Source organism: Chiloscyllium plagiosum, chromosome 1 (assembly GCF_004010195.1).
Source record: "Chiloscyllium plagiosum isolate BGI_BamShark_2017 chromosome 1, ASM401019v2, whole genome shotgun sequence".
In the NCBI taxonomy this organism is placed as follows: Eukaryota; Metazoa; Chordata; class Chondrichthyes; order Orectolobiformes; family Hemiscylliidae; genus Chiloscyllium; species Chiloscyllium plagiosum.
Genome location: NC_057710.1, coordinates 61,176,045 through 61,192,276, shown reverse-complemented (window position 1 = coordinate 61,192,276; position 16,232 = coordinate 61,176,045). Strand labels below are relative to the sequence as shown.

General features: G+C 38.3%; 1 protein-coding gene across 3 annotated transcripts in view; it reads left to right on the top strand.

Moving 5' to 3' along the window:
- LOC122548935 (protein FAM214B) overlaps window positions 1–16,232 on the top strand; it is a 152,330-nt gene that overhangs the window by 60,880 nt on the left and 75,218 nt on the right. For all 3 annotated transcript variants that reach the window (XM_043687939.1, XM_043687921.1, XM_043687929.1), the window contains exon 2: window positions 183–309. The gene's annotated coding sequence lies outside the window, so the exon portion shown is untranslated. The remainder of the gene's footprint in view (window positions 1–182; window positions 310–16,232) is intronic.

The following is a 16,232-nucleotide window of genomic DNA, read 5'->3' as shown; positions in this document are numbered from 1 at the left end:
CTTCTTTATACTCTACCCGAAAATATTTGATCAGTATGTTTGTGGAATGTTGTTAAATTACATTTACTTGAATTGTATAAAAACTGGATGCAGTTTTTTTTAAATCATATAAGGAAACTTATTTTAGTGCATCAAGATTGCTGACATCTATACTGACTGAAAAATGGTTTCTTTGACTACAGGTTCTAATGTTACAATGAAGATCATTTCCCTTGAAAATCACTGTTTTTGAGAACATTGCATGAAGCTGGAGACTGCACAGACTTAATGATGTCAGGAAAATGACAAACAAATGATGTCCATGTGAAGGTTGGTTCTGGAGAAAATTTAGTGTTCTTAAATAGTGGTATTGAAAATTGGGGTCCCATTCCAACTGAATTTTTCTCGTATTTATTATGTAGCAAGCAATCTTATTTATCTGCTGTTACAACAGTAACTTGCAAAATTTCTAGTGTATAACAATAGGAGCAATCACAAGAATCACTGAAGTCACAATATCCAATTGAATTAGCATTGACAATTTATCTGCCGTCATGTGTACCTTAATAATAAATGAATAGTTTGAGAAAAGTATATTTTTGTTTTTAGAATTGTTAACTAACCCTTGAATAAAGACCTGTAGAGAACAACAATCATCCTGGCATCATAAGTAGCTGCCTGTGATCATTGCCTTAAAAGATTCAGACAGGTGTTTAACACAGCATAGATTGCCAGCCCCACAATCAGATTGGTTGTCAGGGGTAGGTTAGAAGTGATTGGGGAAAAAAGAGAGAAGATCCTATGGAATGAGTCTGCACCTCCATTGAACGAAGACCAGGAGTTTACCTTCATCAGCACCAATGAAGAACAAAGATTGCTACCACCAAAGACTGCAAAGCACCAGAGGCAAGCACACCACTACTTGAAAACTCCTGAGAATGCACTGCCTCTTTCTCCCTTCTACAGACTCCTTTCCTGATTCTGAAACATTTTCATTTCTGACAGGTCGTATATTTACTTTCATTGTTTGGTTGAATAGTGCATTATTGCAAAACAGCTGCTTGAACTTAAAAATTATCTGAAAATTGCTTACATTATAAATGATCAACTGACTATGTTAGGTGACTGTGATCAGGAAACCCCAAAATCTAACAGTGGTGCCTGTGAAGGACAGACACACCAGTCCTCCTTTTTCTGATTATTGGCTGTTTGAAATACAGCATGTTGTCAATTGGTAGCCACTCCAACTTTGTTTCACAATTGGTTCTCTGTGACTAGTATAGTTTCATTTTGAGTTTTTTATGCTTGCTTGCTTTCTCACTTTTTTTGTTTTCATCCTTTTTTTCCTATTTCTGTTTCTCTCCATTCTGTCTAACTCCTCTTCATCAAGTTTGTGTATGTTAATTGAACAGTTTCTATTATTGAACAGTAACAAGTAATCAAAAGGACAGAGCAAAAAATGCTATGGGCACCCCCTGTTAATGTTAGACTGTTAATCAGTTTGAGAACTTATAGTAAATTTGCAAAATCTCTATGTAATAAATTAAGTAATCATGAAACTGCCAGAGTATCTCTCAAATCTAACAGGCTCCTGATGCCTCTTAAGATCGAAAAGCTGTTCTCTTTTCACAATCGGGCCATTCCAACTTGACTGGCACTTGTTGACCTTTGGAGTGGTTTAAAAAAATCATTCAAATACATTAAACCGTAATTAGCAATTCAAGAAAAACGCCGATCACTGTCTTTTATTGATCAACTAGGGATAGTCAATAAAATAAAAACAGAAATTGCTGGTGAAACTCATCAGGTCTGGCAGCATCTGTGGGAAGAGAGCAGCGTTAAAGTTTCATTAAACTTCAACTTCAGCATAAATAACACCATTTCCTGACTGCTAGCAGTTCTGATGAATAGTCACCGGATTCAAAACATTAACTCTGCCCTTTTCCCTCAGATGCTGCCAGACCTGGGTTTCACCAGACAATTTCTGGTTTTGTTTCAGTTCTCCAGCATTTGCAGTTCTTTTTTGCAGTGCATTTGCACCAAGAAATGACTTGATTCACAAATGTCTGTCTCGCTCCAGTTCTCTCGGCATGAAGTTGGGCATGCAATACATTGGAAGTACCTCAATAAAACTTTTCTCAAGAAAAGTAATGTTTAATGAAAATGCTAGGTGCTTGTTCTTGAACATTTAAAATGAGCAAGTTGAGGAATTAGTTAGCTACAGAAAAACTGTAGGCAAATCTGAAGATTATGTCCAAGATTGTTGTTGTAAAATATTTTAAAAGACTCTTGTAACTATATTTGTCATCCAAAACAAAAGACCTTAGTTTACAAATTCAATAGCTGTTCAGTGCTGCAGGATTAAGTTTGGTTTTAAAGTTTTTTTCTTTCTGTTCCATGAAGCTCTGGAGATGATTAGAAAGAGTTTTATTGGAAAGTAAGGTGGGGGAGGAATGTGACAAATTCCATCATTAATGATTGAATTAGTTTTCCTCTTGGTTATTTCCATTTTGCTTTGTTTCATGCAATTGTAATAACGTTGCAAACCCATTACCACTTCTTTTGAGAAGGACAAGGGCAGCAGATAGCTGGAAACATCAGCAACTGGAAGTTCCCCTCCAAGCCACACTCCGTGATGACTTGGAAGCATGTTACCATTCATAGGCTATTGGAACAGAAGTTTGGAATTCCCTTCCTGAGGGCATTGAGAGTCTATAGACAACGAATGGACTGCAGAGGTTCAAACCCTTTGGAGGGTCGGTGTGGACTTGTTAGGCCGAAGGGCCTGTTTCCACACTAAGTAATCTAAAGAAGGCAGGTGACCACCACATTCTCAAGGGCAACAGGGATGGACAGTAGATACTGGCTAGCCAGTGACACCCATGATCCATGAGTAATATTTTTAAAATTGGGTAAGTGGTAATGTAGTAGTAAATGTCACTAGGCCAGTAATTCTCCCCACTTGCCTCGATGAATGTAGCTCTAACAGCACAAGACATTATCCAGGACAAAACAGCCCATTTGATTGGAATCGTACGCACAAGCATCCATTCCTTTCACCACCAACATTCAATAGCAGCAGTGTGCAGCATCTACAACATGAAATGCAGCTGTTTTGTCCTGAATAGTGTCTTGTGTTGTTAGAACTACATTGATCTAAGCAAGTGAGGAGAATTCCAGTGGCCTAGTGACATTTACTACTGCATTATCACTTCGCCAATTTTTAAAAAAAATTACTCATTGGCCATGGGTGTCACTGGCTAGCCAGCGTCTACTGCCCATCCCTGTTGCCCTTGAGAATGTGGTGGTGAGCTGTAATCCTGAACCCAGGAGACATTGTTCATCATCTCCTGTGGAGTTGGTGAAATTGGTGTTTTATTAAAAATGGAAATAAAAAAAGAAAGCTAGCCTAGTGGTGACTGTGTAACCATTGCTGATTGTTATAAAAACCCACTTCATTTCCTAATGTCTTCTCAGGAAGGAAATCTGCCTTCCTTCACTGGTCTGGCCTCCATGTGACCTCAAATCTGCACTACTGTGGTTTTAGGTTGTCTGAAATGGTCAAGCACGGCACTCAGTTGTATCAAATTATTACAAAGTTCAAATCTGGAAATCTTCATAATGTTTATCACTAGCAGCCAGGTGGCTTTTTAAAAAAATTAGTAATCCTGTTTTTCCTTCTGAAGAAACATATAAATATCAAAAATATCATGGGACTGAAGAATGCATATTTTTCTTGCAAATTGAGTTCAATTTCATAATACAAGGGAAAATGTCAAGTGAACTAACCAATATTGGGCTAAATTTTCTTTAATCATTCAAGTGATGTGGGCTTTACCTGGCTGTAGCAGCATTTATTATCCATATTAGAGCAAGCAGGTGCAGGTGAGCTGTCACCTTGAACTGTTGCAGTTCATTTTGTTGGTATACCCACTGCCGTTGTGGAGAGAGTTCTAAGATTTAACCCAGTGATAAAGAAGTAACAATAAAATGTTCCAAGTCAGGATGGTGAGTGGCTTGGAGAAGTTGTGAGTAGTAGTGTTCCCATCTACATGCTTCCATTGTCCTTCTAGATGGAAGTTCTTTTGCATTCAGAAGATGCTGTGGAAGGAACCTTTACGAATATCTACATTTCATGTTGTAGATGGTTCACACTGCTGCTATTGAATGTTGGTGGTGGAAGGAATGGATGCATGTGGGTATGATTCCAATCAAATGGGCTGTTTTGTCCTGGACATGTTAAGTTTCTTGTGGTGTTAGAACTACATTCATCGAGGCAAGTGGGGAGAATTCCAACACAAGCCTAAGTTGTGCCTGATAGATGGGCTTTGTTGTCAGAAAGTGAGTTATTTGCTGTAAGATTTCTAACCTCTGACCCACTCTTGTTGTCATGGTGTTTATATTGCTAATGCAGTTCAGTTCAGTCTCTGGTCAAAGTATTGGTGCAAGGTTACATAATATCTCATGGTCCAAGTCTTTTAAACTAATTTTATGATGCCTTTTTTTTTGTCTGGAGAGGAATTTTCCAAAATTGCTTTTACCCTGATGTGATGAATTTAGATTAGATTAGATTCCCTACAGTGTGGAAACAGGCCCTTCAGCCCAACCAGTCCACACCGAACCTCCAAAGAGTAACCCACCCAGACCCATTTCTCACTGACTGATGCACCTAACACTACGGGCAATTTAACATGGCCAATTCACCTGGCCTGCACATCTTTGGACTGTGGGAGGAAACCAAAGCACCCGGAGGAAACCCACGCAGACACAAGAAGAATGTGCAAACTCCACACAACAGTTGCCAAAGGCATGAATTGAACCTGGGACCCTGGTGCTGTGAGGCACCAGTGCTAACCACTGAGCTACCGTGCATATTTAATATTTTTATGGACTAGAATTTGAAGGATTGTAAAGATAGTGGGATTGTCGCTTTTAAAGATCAATACAAAAGCACATTGTTTTAAACAAGTGACTCCTTGAAATCCTGTTTTCAGATAATTGTTGGCCTTGATTGCTTGTACTATCTTTGGGGGGGAAATGCCTTAAGATTTTTCACCACTGGCTTTTATCATTATTAGGTTTGAGCAGTGTTTCGCAGGCTTGCTGATTGTTTTGGATTTTCAAGTGGAGACAAGCTTGATAAAAGAAGAAGCTTCCTGGTTTTGTTGTCCTGTTTCTAAAAAAAAATACTCTAGTAAAACCAATGATAAACCTGATGATACTTTCAAAGAAGTATCCTCAATTCTTTGTTTCCTGACCAAACTGTTTACAAATATTGTTTTAGTCTCCTGGGGCATATTTTAAACTGGTTAAACTTGAATTGTTGTCAAAACAACTCTGCTATCTATTTCACAGCCAAATGTTACATATTTTCAATTTTCCAGTACACTCTGAGAATGCCAGTTAGTCATATGACAGGTGCTTGTAAGCTCTCAGTGCAAAACAGCATTCACTCTCTCTCTGAGGTAAAGTACATGCCTTCAACTTCATAACATATGGAACAAGTTGCCAGAGGAAGTGGAGGAGGCCGGTACAATTACAATATTTAAAAGTTATGCGGGGGGGTGGATATACGAATAGGACGGGTTTAGAGGAATACAGGCCAAATTCTGGCAAATTGGGCAAGGTCAGATTGGAATATCTGGTCCGCCTGGACATGTTGGACTGAAGGGTCTCTTTCTGTGCTGTTTAACACCTGTGTATTTACAATTTTAAAAAGCAATTATGAGTGCAAACTTTATTTTCACCAACATCTTTGCAGGTCTTGGTTCAGTCCTGTGGTTGGAAGGACTAACAAGGATTTGACTCTTCAGCTTGACAGACAACCATTATACCTTGTTATAAGTTGGCTCAGGAGCGATCTGCCTTGCAGGTCGGGGCTCAAATTTGTGCATTAACATCACCTGCTCATCTATTGCAAATATGAAATGCTTTCTGAAAAACTAATTTCTATTGTATATCATGCTGTTTATCAAGCATAGTGTTTTGATTTAAAATGTAGTTAGTAACATATCAGCTTTGACTGCTACCTGTAGATTCACTGGAAGACCAATAGTTTCATTTAAAGGTGGCGCAGGTGCCTAATGACTGACCATTTCTGACTTCTGATGTCATAGTGAGATTATTGCCGACTGACGGCATTAGCAAATAATGGATGAGTAGGCTGCATGTTTGTCCTTCAGGCAAGCTTAGTTATAACATGATTAAACACCTTTTAAAAGAGACAAGGGTTTTCTGCATCTCTAAAAGAGAATATATTTCATCAACTGACCCCGTTATGTCCTTGCCCTAGTATAATAATGTTATAAGATGTTATCTGTTCCTGTACCACAGTATAAAGCTCAGCAGCCATAATAATAATGGTAATGGAAAAATAAGAACTTTGGTAATACTGCAGAAAGGGAGCTTTAAAAAGGTAAACAATACTTCTTGAACAGAAGTCCTATATATTCTATTGTAATGTGCACTCAAGGTTCAGTTTTTAGGCTGAGCTAACGTGATTTTGCTCTCTTGGTCAATGTTAATCAAGTTTTTCTCTTCTTGTAATATAGTGCGTTACTGTGGTGCAAAAAGTTATATTTGCAATTTCCAAACACACACTTTTCAAAAGTGTTGGTTTGCCAGGGACCCAGGTTCGATTCCAGCATCTGGTGACTGTCTGTGTGGAGTTTGCATGTTCTCCCCGTGTCTGTGTGGATTTCCTCCAGGTGCTCCAGTTTCTTCCCACAGTCCAAAGATGTGCAGGTCAGATGAATTGGCTATTCTAAATTACCCGCAGTGTTAGGTGCATTAGTTAGAGGGGAATGGGTTTGGGTAGGCTACTCTTTGGAGGGTCAGTGTGGACTTGTTGGGCCGAAAGGCCTGTTTCCACATGTAGGGAATCCAATCTAATCTCATCTAATATAGTGATTCTTAATCATACAGTTCTGGAAAGTTCTGGGTTTCCACCTGGGAGGAGTACAGTTTCCCTTTTTTGTCTCCAAAACAAGGAGGAAAAAGTTTAAAATCAGGACATCTAGTAGCTGTATACTCACAGCAGGAAAAGGAAGTTATCTTAAGAGAAGGAAATCCTCCTTTTCTGGGCAATCTGGCTTAAATATGACTTTTCCATGATAATCAAATAACTTTCAATGTCTTAGGGGATAGTAAGAGATAGACAATGAACTGGGAGAAAGTGAGACTGCAGATGATGGAGAACAGAGTCGAGAGTGTGGTGCTGGAAAAGCACAGCCAGTCAGGCCACATCTGAGGCGCAGGAGAATCGATGTGTTGGGCATGTCGAAGGGCTTATACTCTTGCTCCTTGGATGCTGTCTGACTGTCTGTGCTTTTCCAGCACTACACGCATAGACAATGAGCTGCCTTGCTTGCATTATGCATATTTTGAGCGAATTTATTAAAATGTTATCTCTGATTTCTGGATAGTTCCTGATCTTTTGACATAGAAATTACATGGAATTTTTGTGGATACAATATTTGGTTTTGCTGTGAATTCCTCCACTGAACCTTCTGTTGTCGTCAACTAACTTGCTTCTGCTTGCTACTTGGTAAGTTACTCGTGAGCTGACAACAATTGTGAAGGAATGAGTCATTCCTTCTCCATAAGGAGCAGAAAATATTGATGAGAGATGTATATATGGGGAAAAGAAACTTCGTTCAGCTGAAATACTCTGCACCCTTCAAAATTTGCTTTCAAAACCTTTAATCATGTTTAGTCTCTTCAGGATGAACAGGAGGTTTTTTTTTGCATGGAACTTCCTATGGTTCCTCTTGCACTGCTTGTATGGTCCACCAAATATTCTGTCAGGTTGTTGGTTACTATTCCTTAGTGTTGTAATCATGTGAAACTGCTAGCTATCAGATCCCTTCATCTGCTATATTTAAATACTTAACGTGGTAAATTTGGTAGAATTGAGATACTAATTGGTATCCATGTGTGAACATTTGGAACAGGATTAAGCCATTCAGACCTCCCAGCCTGTTCCACTGTTGAATTAAACGTTGCTGATCTAAACACCTCAACTCCATTTACTTGCCTTTCATTTATATCCTTTGTAGGCCTTATCTCAAAAAGAAATCTTGGTCTTGAAACTTCGAATTGTCCTAGAATCATATTTTGGAAGAGAGAGGTGCAGCAAGTGTTTCGACAAGCATTCATGTGGAAAAAGTGGTTTCTGCTTTTGCTCCTGGATAATCAAGTTCTAATTTGAAGATGATGAACCTTTTAGTTTTTCATTCTTCTACCACAGAAAATGTGTATTTATGAATCTCCTATAGCAAATCACTAACTTTTTTAAGCCCTTAATCAACCCTCAATCTTCTGTAATGAAATGCATGCCAAGTTTATTTAATACGTTAAATCTGCACTGCACCCACTCTGAGGTCAGAACATCCCTGCAGAAATTTGATGCCTAAAGTGGAATGCAGCACTCTTAACAGGTAAAACAAATACTTTGTATAAGAAGTATAACTTCTTCCTCTTTTATTCCTGTCACATTGAGTTTAAGGCCAACATTCCAATAGTTTTCTTGATTTATTTTCTATTTGTTCACTTTGAATTTGTTTACTTGGTCATCCACATTTTTTTCACTTCTATGCAGTTCCTAGTTTCTTGCCTTTCAAAAAAGATTTGATCTTTCTTGGGTCTTTCAGTGGTTGATCTCACATATGCCTGCTCACTTGTGTGTATATCCTTTTGAAATGTAGAATTTTTAAATAATTCAGTGAAATAATATTCACCTTTTAATATATCTCCACATTCTTGCTCTGTCCTATATGATTTCATAACCTCATTATGATGTCACTGGATATCTAAAACTGAACTTCACTGTGGCAGCCCAATGTAATTTAAATAGTTAAGTGAAAGACAGATAACATACTTGTAAGTGATGTAACTAAACTAAATACTAGTATTAATGCAGGCTAAAAATGGAAAAACCATTTTTATATAATGGAGTCCCCAGAAATACATGAGATATTACAACAATGACATTACCATCACATTTTGCAGATGTCACAAAACTTGGAAATATGCTAAACAACATGGAGGATAATGACATTCTCCTCCCAAAGACTGGAACTTGTGACTTCAGCGTGGAATTTGTGGTGGGGAACAAAGAAAATATTTGCATGTTTAAGGAAAAATTTGAATGAAATTACTTGAGTGTAATCTAACCTTGAAATCTGTATATTGACTTCCACTTTGTGATTTACCACATCTTTCTAAATACACATTAATTTTGTCACATGGACTGAAGGCACGGAATGATTTGAGGCAGTTAACGTAGTTTGGTAAATGATGGCACTTAGTGGATAATTGAGTTAAATTTGCCAATAAACTAGGACCATCTAACATGCAATAATGATTTTTCCCTCTCTTTGACATGAGTGTAATATTTTCTTTCCTCTCACCCTACCACGTGTATAATTTTCACTTCTGACTATTCCCCACGCTGACATCCAAGCAATTTGGGAATCTATGTATTATGCTGGTGGGTTTTTTTAAGCTTTTCAATCCTATTGTGGAAGCAAGGTCTACAATTCCACTCTTCGCTTCCTGTTTAATATGAGGTGAAATACTTGTCTGTCTTCTCTTGTTTTCAAGTATGACTTCTTAATCTGTTGTTACTTGTTATATGCTCATGCTTTCTTCTACATGGACTGCCATTTGTTTTCACGTTTACTCTCACCCTTATTAATCTCTTCTTGTTTCCATTTATTAGTGTTTGCTATGTCAGGAGTCTTGTAAATAAAAAAAATTATCTCAGTCCTACAATATATTTTCAAATTTTGTATTGCATATGTTTTTGCTTAACCTTGGATCAGCTTCAGTTAAATCTCAAGTTTAATACTTGGCTATGCATTATTATCATTTCAAGCTCCATTGATATTGTAGAATCACTTTAGTGGAAGCATTTCCATAATATGGTGCAGTTGCTTGTGTACCAAAATCATCGTTGTGTACCAAAATCATCCTTGTGTACTAAGAGACAAAAGCTTGCACCAACTTTATCTTGAGAACGGTTGAGCAGTGGATAATGGGTTTCTGACAGTGATATCTATCGAAGGTGCCGGTGGCCCATTGGTAACTTCCTTTCTATGGCTGATCACAGATACTGGGGCTATCTCCTGGAAGCAGGAAAGTTGAACACTCAACTCTTGACAGGCTGGTGTGTCATGGCCAGAACCAATACCTCTCAATCTCCCTCTCGCCCCAAAATAAAATAAAAACTTGAATTTGAAACCAGAGATAAAATTCAGCCCACAAACAGTGTACATAGAGGCCTCAATATTTATTCAGTTATGTCACAATGCTCTTTCTGAAGGCTTTGCATTTACCTTCACTGGAGGACAAAACACTGTCTGAGGACTGATGACCTAGATATGGGTTGTTTTTTTTATTGTTGCAGTTGAAACATATTGGAGCCATGGAAAGTTTCACTGCCCTTCTGGCATGCACGCTCTGAGATCTTCAGCTCGATGTTAGTCCTGGCTCAAGGGAAACGTTTTCCAATACCTTAGCATACCTGTTCTTTATGCCTTAGCTTGCATAAAACATTGCATTCTTGTTTTCTTGTAGTTTTATATTGGTCTTTACTGATCCACAGTTCTGCTTTGTGTACTATTACATACTCTCTGACTGGAGCACTAAAATAAAACATGACAGTAGAATATTGAGGGAATGTTAAACAATCAAAACCTTTCAAATGAGAGAGTTCATCCATCCCCTCTCAGGTGTATGTAAATTATCCAATGGCACTATTTCCAAGTAGAGGATTGTCTTTATTCTAACATCTTGGCCAATATTAATAATTTAACCAACATCTCAGAAATGGATTGTCTCGTCATCATCATTTAGCTGATTGCATGAGTTTGTGCAAATGGGTTGCCTCATTTCCTACATTACAACAGCAACTGTGCTTCAGAAATTAGCTGTAAATTGTCTTGGGGCATCTAGTGATAATAAGGTAAAATATAAGTGAATTTTCTTTTTCTTAGAAATAAATCACAGTGCTTGGTTTGGGTTTTCATTATTTGCTTATTAATGTGTGTTACTGTCAATGATTTTGTATCTCCATATGTCTAGGTCCCTTTGCAACTCTCTGCGTATTGTCTATTATTACCCAAAAATAATAGCTTTATTGTTGTTCACCAAAATATACAGCTGCATATTTGAAACTCAGATTTATGTTATGTGCTAAAAGATCTTAGTGTTCCAGTATGAATCACAATGTTTCAATGCAGCTTCAGCAAATAATTAAGAAGGCGACTGTAATATCTTAAGAATGATTCTGACCTTCCAGTTGCTTGCCACTCTAATAAATGCTATTGCTCCGTGCTAACATTTCTTTCCTCGGCCTGCTGCAGTGTTCCAATGAAGCTCCATGCAAGCTGGAGGAACAATTTTGAGAAACAGCTTCAGAATATTACTTCTCTTCCTCCATTTTTATTATATCCCACCTATCGCAAAGCTATATGTCTGTGTCTTGTTTCTTTGCCCTCAAAAGACCCATGATCTTTTTTTTTTCACACCTACATTTCCACTTATTTCATATCTCTATCCCTCCTTTATCACTATTAGTACTACTTGTCTTTTGCTCTGGGCATCCTCACTATGAGCACCACTTGCTTTGCCTGTCCCTCTATAATCAGCATTAAAAACCACCATTTCCCAATAGTTCTGAAGAGTGCTCTTGGATTCAAAACATTAATTCTGTTTCTCTGTCCACAGAGGCTGCCAGACCTGTTGAGTTTCTCCTGCACTTTGGTTATTTCAGATTTGCAGTATCTTGGTTTTATTTTAATTGAGTACTGTTCTTTTATTGAGGTGAATTAAACATCAAAGTAAGGATGTAATAATTGAGTAATACAGGGGATTGATGAGATCACACCTTGAATACTGTGTGTACTTTTTATTCATTCAGGGGATACAGGCTTTACTGGCTGGACTAGCATTTATTACACAGACCTAGTTACTCTTGAGAAGCTGAGCTTGCTTGAATTGCTGCAGTCCATTTGGTGTAAGTACACCACAATGCTGTGAGGGAGGAATTCCAGGACTTGTACCCAATGACAGTGAAACAACATATTTTCAATCAGGTGAGGAATTTGCAGGTGGTGAAGTTCTCATTTGCCTGCTACCATTCCTTCCAGATGGTAGTGGTTGTGGGTTTGGAAGTTACTGTCAAAGGATGTCTGAATTTCTGCAGTTCATATTGTGAATAGTACACAGTGCTGCTACTGAGTGTCTTTGGTGGAGGGAGTGCATGCCTGAGATGTGCAGGCAATCAAGTGGGCTGTTTTGTCTGGATGGTATCCAGGCTGTCAGAAAGCTAGTCCTATATTTTTCTAAAAGCTGTTCCTTAGCTCAAGGATACTCTGTCCTTGATTTTTTTTCCAGAGGGGTAAATAAACTCGGCTGGGCTCCGATCAGACTGGTTTGGTACAGAGATGAAAAGGATTTTGAGAGGCCTTTTGTTTTTACGTAAACAGATGAGACTTCAGGCCAAAGTGGTTATGTTTTGGAAGTTATCTATAGAATGAAAGGTAAGTGGTCAGCTGTCTAGCTGAGCAGTTTAGTTCAGTCTAGAGCTGGTTGGGAGTTCAACAGTGAGCTATGTGGAAAGTCTCTCTTCTGCCCTTTTAACTTCATCCTGTAAGCATCTGACCTTTTTTTTTGTACTGTGTTTTAAAGGGGGTTTGCTTATTTGGGACTCTTGTGCTTTTTGAAATAGCATACTTAAGTCTAATTTGGATAGACTGAGTTCTCTAGGGGTCCTTTATTCTGTTCTTTGTGTTTCGTTGTGTAATTTTGTGAATAACTTTGTCTGTTTCAAATCTGGTAGTCAACCTTGCTAATTTAATCTTGATAATTTTCACTGTACACTTAGCGAAACAACTTTCAAAGTTATGGGTCTATTCTGCCTGCTGAAGGTTTTCCGTGCTGGCCTCGTCCATAACAAGGCACTTGGGGAATATTCATCATACTCTTGACTTGCGCCTTGTTGATGCGGACAGGCTTTGGGGAGTTAGGAAGAGAGTTACTCACTGCAGGATTCCTGGCCTTTGACCTGCTCTTATAATCACTGTGTTTAAATGGCTAGTGCAGTTCAGTTTCTGGTCAATTATACTTTTCTATTTAAAATAATCTTTATTTCCCAAAACAACTGACTATCTACTGCTAAGATACAAAGAGTTTGGTACTGTTAGAAGCCAAGATAAGACTTGGCAATCATGTTTTGTTTGAAAATTCTTTGGCATCTAGAGTGAGGAGCTTGTCCTTGTATCAGTTTTTGGCTCTTTTGAATATGCTGCAAATTTAAATTATTTTTAATTTGCTACAGTAGTCTCTCCTTGATGGAGTATGAACATTTGAAATATTGTTATTTTGTTATATTCTAAAGTTAAGACTTTCTTCTACCATGGTTGAACTATGTCTCTGCAACAAATCAATAATTCATATTTCTGTTAATTAAGGTGATTAAAGTCTAATATATACGTTTTGATCGGGATTTTCTGCCATAGACTTTATGTTGAATTTGTCATCCACTTTCATTCGTGCAGCAATGATTTGATGCAAAATTAGAAATATTGCATAGAAGTCTGAAAGTTCATTGTAATGATTCTTTATCTGAAAATAATAATCTTTTGTTTCAACAATTCCAACTGTCATATTTGTTTTTGTATGTTCTGTAACTTCTCCAACCCCAAGCAATCAACTGTACCTTTCCATGCTGAATAATTACACTTTACTCCCAATCTCTGCTTCCTATCTTAAAGCCAGTTAGCAATCCATTCTGCCTCTGATGTCACACTTCACATTCTCTGACATTCTTCTTACATGTGAGGTGTTGCACTTTGGTAAGACAAACCAGGGCAGGACTTACACAGTTCATGGTAGGGCCTGGGGAATTTGATGAACAAAGAGACTTAGGGGTGCAGTTACATGGTTCCTTGAAAGTGGAGTTATAAGAAGACAGGGTAGTGAAGAAGGCATTTGGTATGCTTGCCTTTTTTTGTTAGTATGTTGAATATATGAGTTGGGACATTATGCTGCAGCTGGTGACCTTCCAGAGGTCTATAAAATTATGAAGGATGTGGATAGGTCTTTTACCCAGGGTGAGGGAGTCCCCAACAAGAGAGCATAGGTTTACGGTGAGAGGGGAAAGATTTAAAAGGGACCTAAGTGGCATCTTTTTCATGCAGGTGATGTGTGTCTGGAACGAGCTACCAGAGGAAGTGGTGGCAGTGGGTACATTACAACATTTACAAGGCATCTGGATGGATACATGGATAGGAAGGGTTTAGAGGAATATGGGTCAAATGCTGACAAATTGAAATAGATCCGTTTAGGATATCTGGTCAGCACGGACAAGTTGGGCCTGTTTCTGTGCTGTATAACTCTGACTGTATGACTCTATCTATCATGGGGCATTTCAACAAAGTCCCTTAGAAAATCCAAATAAATTACATGTGTATTACCATTATCTCTGTTATCCCTCAAAAACATAATACCATCCAGGACTTCCCTCTTGAAATTTTTGCAAATGGAATATCATAAAGTGAAAGTATAATCCCACAAGTCCACACTGTACAAAGTATGGGTCCAGAAAAAGACCATTTGGCACATCCAGTACATGGTGTTGCTTATGCTCTAGGTGAGTCTCTTCCCATTTTTCCTCCTTTAAATCTATTGTAGTCATCCTTTTATTCTCCCTCCGGTGGTATTTAACTTTCTCTTTAAATGCATTTATTTGCTTCAATAACTCTATGGTAACATATTGTACATTTTAGCTCTGTTTCAGTAAAGAGGTTTCTTCTGCATTCCCTGTTGGATTTTATTTCAGTAACTATTTTGTACTGGTGATTTCTCAATATTCTCCTCCCCACCAGAGGAAATATTCTGACTATATGCTCTCTATATCAAGATCTTTCATAATCTAGATACCTCTATTAGATCCCCTAGCCTCTTTCTTTTTAAAAAAAAAAGAGACCGAGTGTGCAATCCTGTTTTGATATTATTACTCATTGTTGATTTTAGGGGATTCATAATCAAACAGTTCCCTAATAGAAGTTACCAATTTATTGCAATTTTCCAATAGTTTATTGAGAAGCAACAGTTTAGTGTGGTCATTACTTAATTAGACAAAGAAAGGAAATGTGCAACTTTTGATGCTTCACTGATCCTGGAGTCTTTTAGTTGAATGGAGGGGTTGAGGTTGTGCACTCCTTCGGCCCATTAGTCCTATGTTCTTTTTTGATGGCCCCCTTTTTCTGTCTACTGAAATGCACAATCTTACAGTTGTCCATGTTAGGCTGCAGTTGCCAGTTATTTTCCTGTTCTACAACTTTATTAATGACCTTCTGTAATTTGTCATTTACCTCAATTTTGACTATTCATTTCATCATCCCCCTCTTTCCCCCACCCCCCCACCCCCAATAATTGTGACATCTGCAAACTTGAAAATGTTATTTAATTCCAAAGTCCAAATTGTTGATAAAAATTGTGAAGTCATGATCCCAACATTGATCATTCTGGAGCATCTTTTTTACCATTCTGAATGATTACCCTTTTCTCACTCTCTGCTTTGTATCTTGAAACTTCCAGCAATCTATTCTGCCACTCATCCCCGATTCTATCTTCATTATTCTATTGTGGAGCACCTCATAAAAATGGCCTTTTGAAAATCCAGATTAAACATATTCTGCAACACCATGTTCTACTCTTTGTTACTTCCTCAAAACATTCAATAAGGTTGATCGAGCAAGTTCTTCACTTTTGAAACCCTTGTTGACTTCATTCTAAGTCTCATTTCTTGATGTTCTTATCTTCTCCCCTTTTAAGAGGCACTCTGTTATTTTTTTTCCCTACCAGAATATTAGATTAACTGGCCTATTACACCGTGTTTTGCTAATTGTTTTTGAAAACTTTCCTAACCTCCTCATATATTCTGTTTCATCATGCACTCGGCACGGTGGCACAGTGGTTAGCACTGCTGCCTCACAGCGCCTGAGACCTGGGTTCAATTCCCGCCTCAGGCGACTGACTGTGTGGAGTTTGCACGTTCTCCCCGTGTCTGCGTGGGTTTCCTCCGGGTGCTCCAGTTTCCTCCCACAGTCCAAAAGATGTGCAGGGTCAGGTGAATTGGCCATGCTAAATTGCCCGTAGTGTTAGGTAAGGGGTAAATGTAGGGGTATGGGTGGGTTTCGCTGCGGCGGGTCGGTGTGGACTTGTTGGGCCGAAGGGCCTGTTTC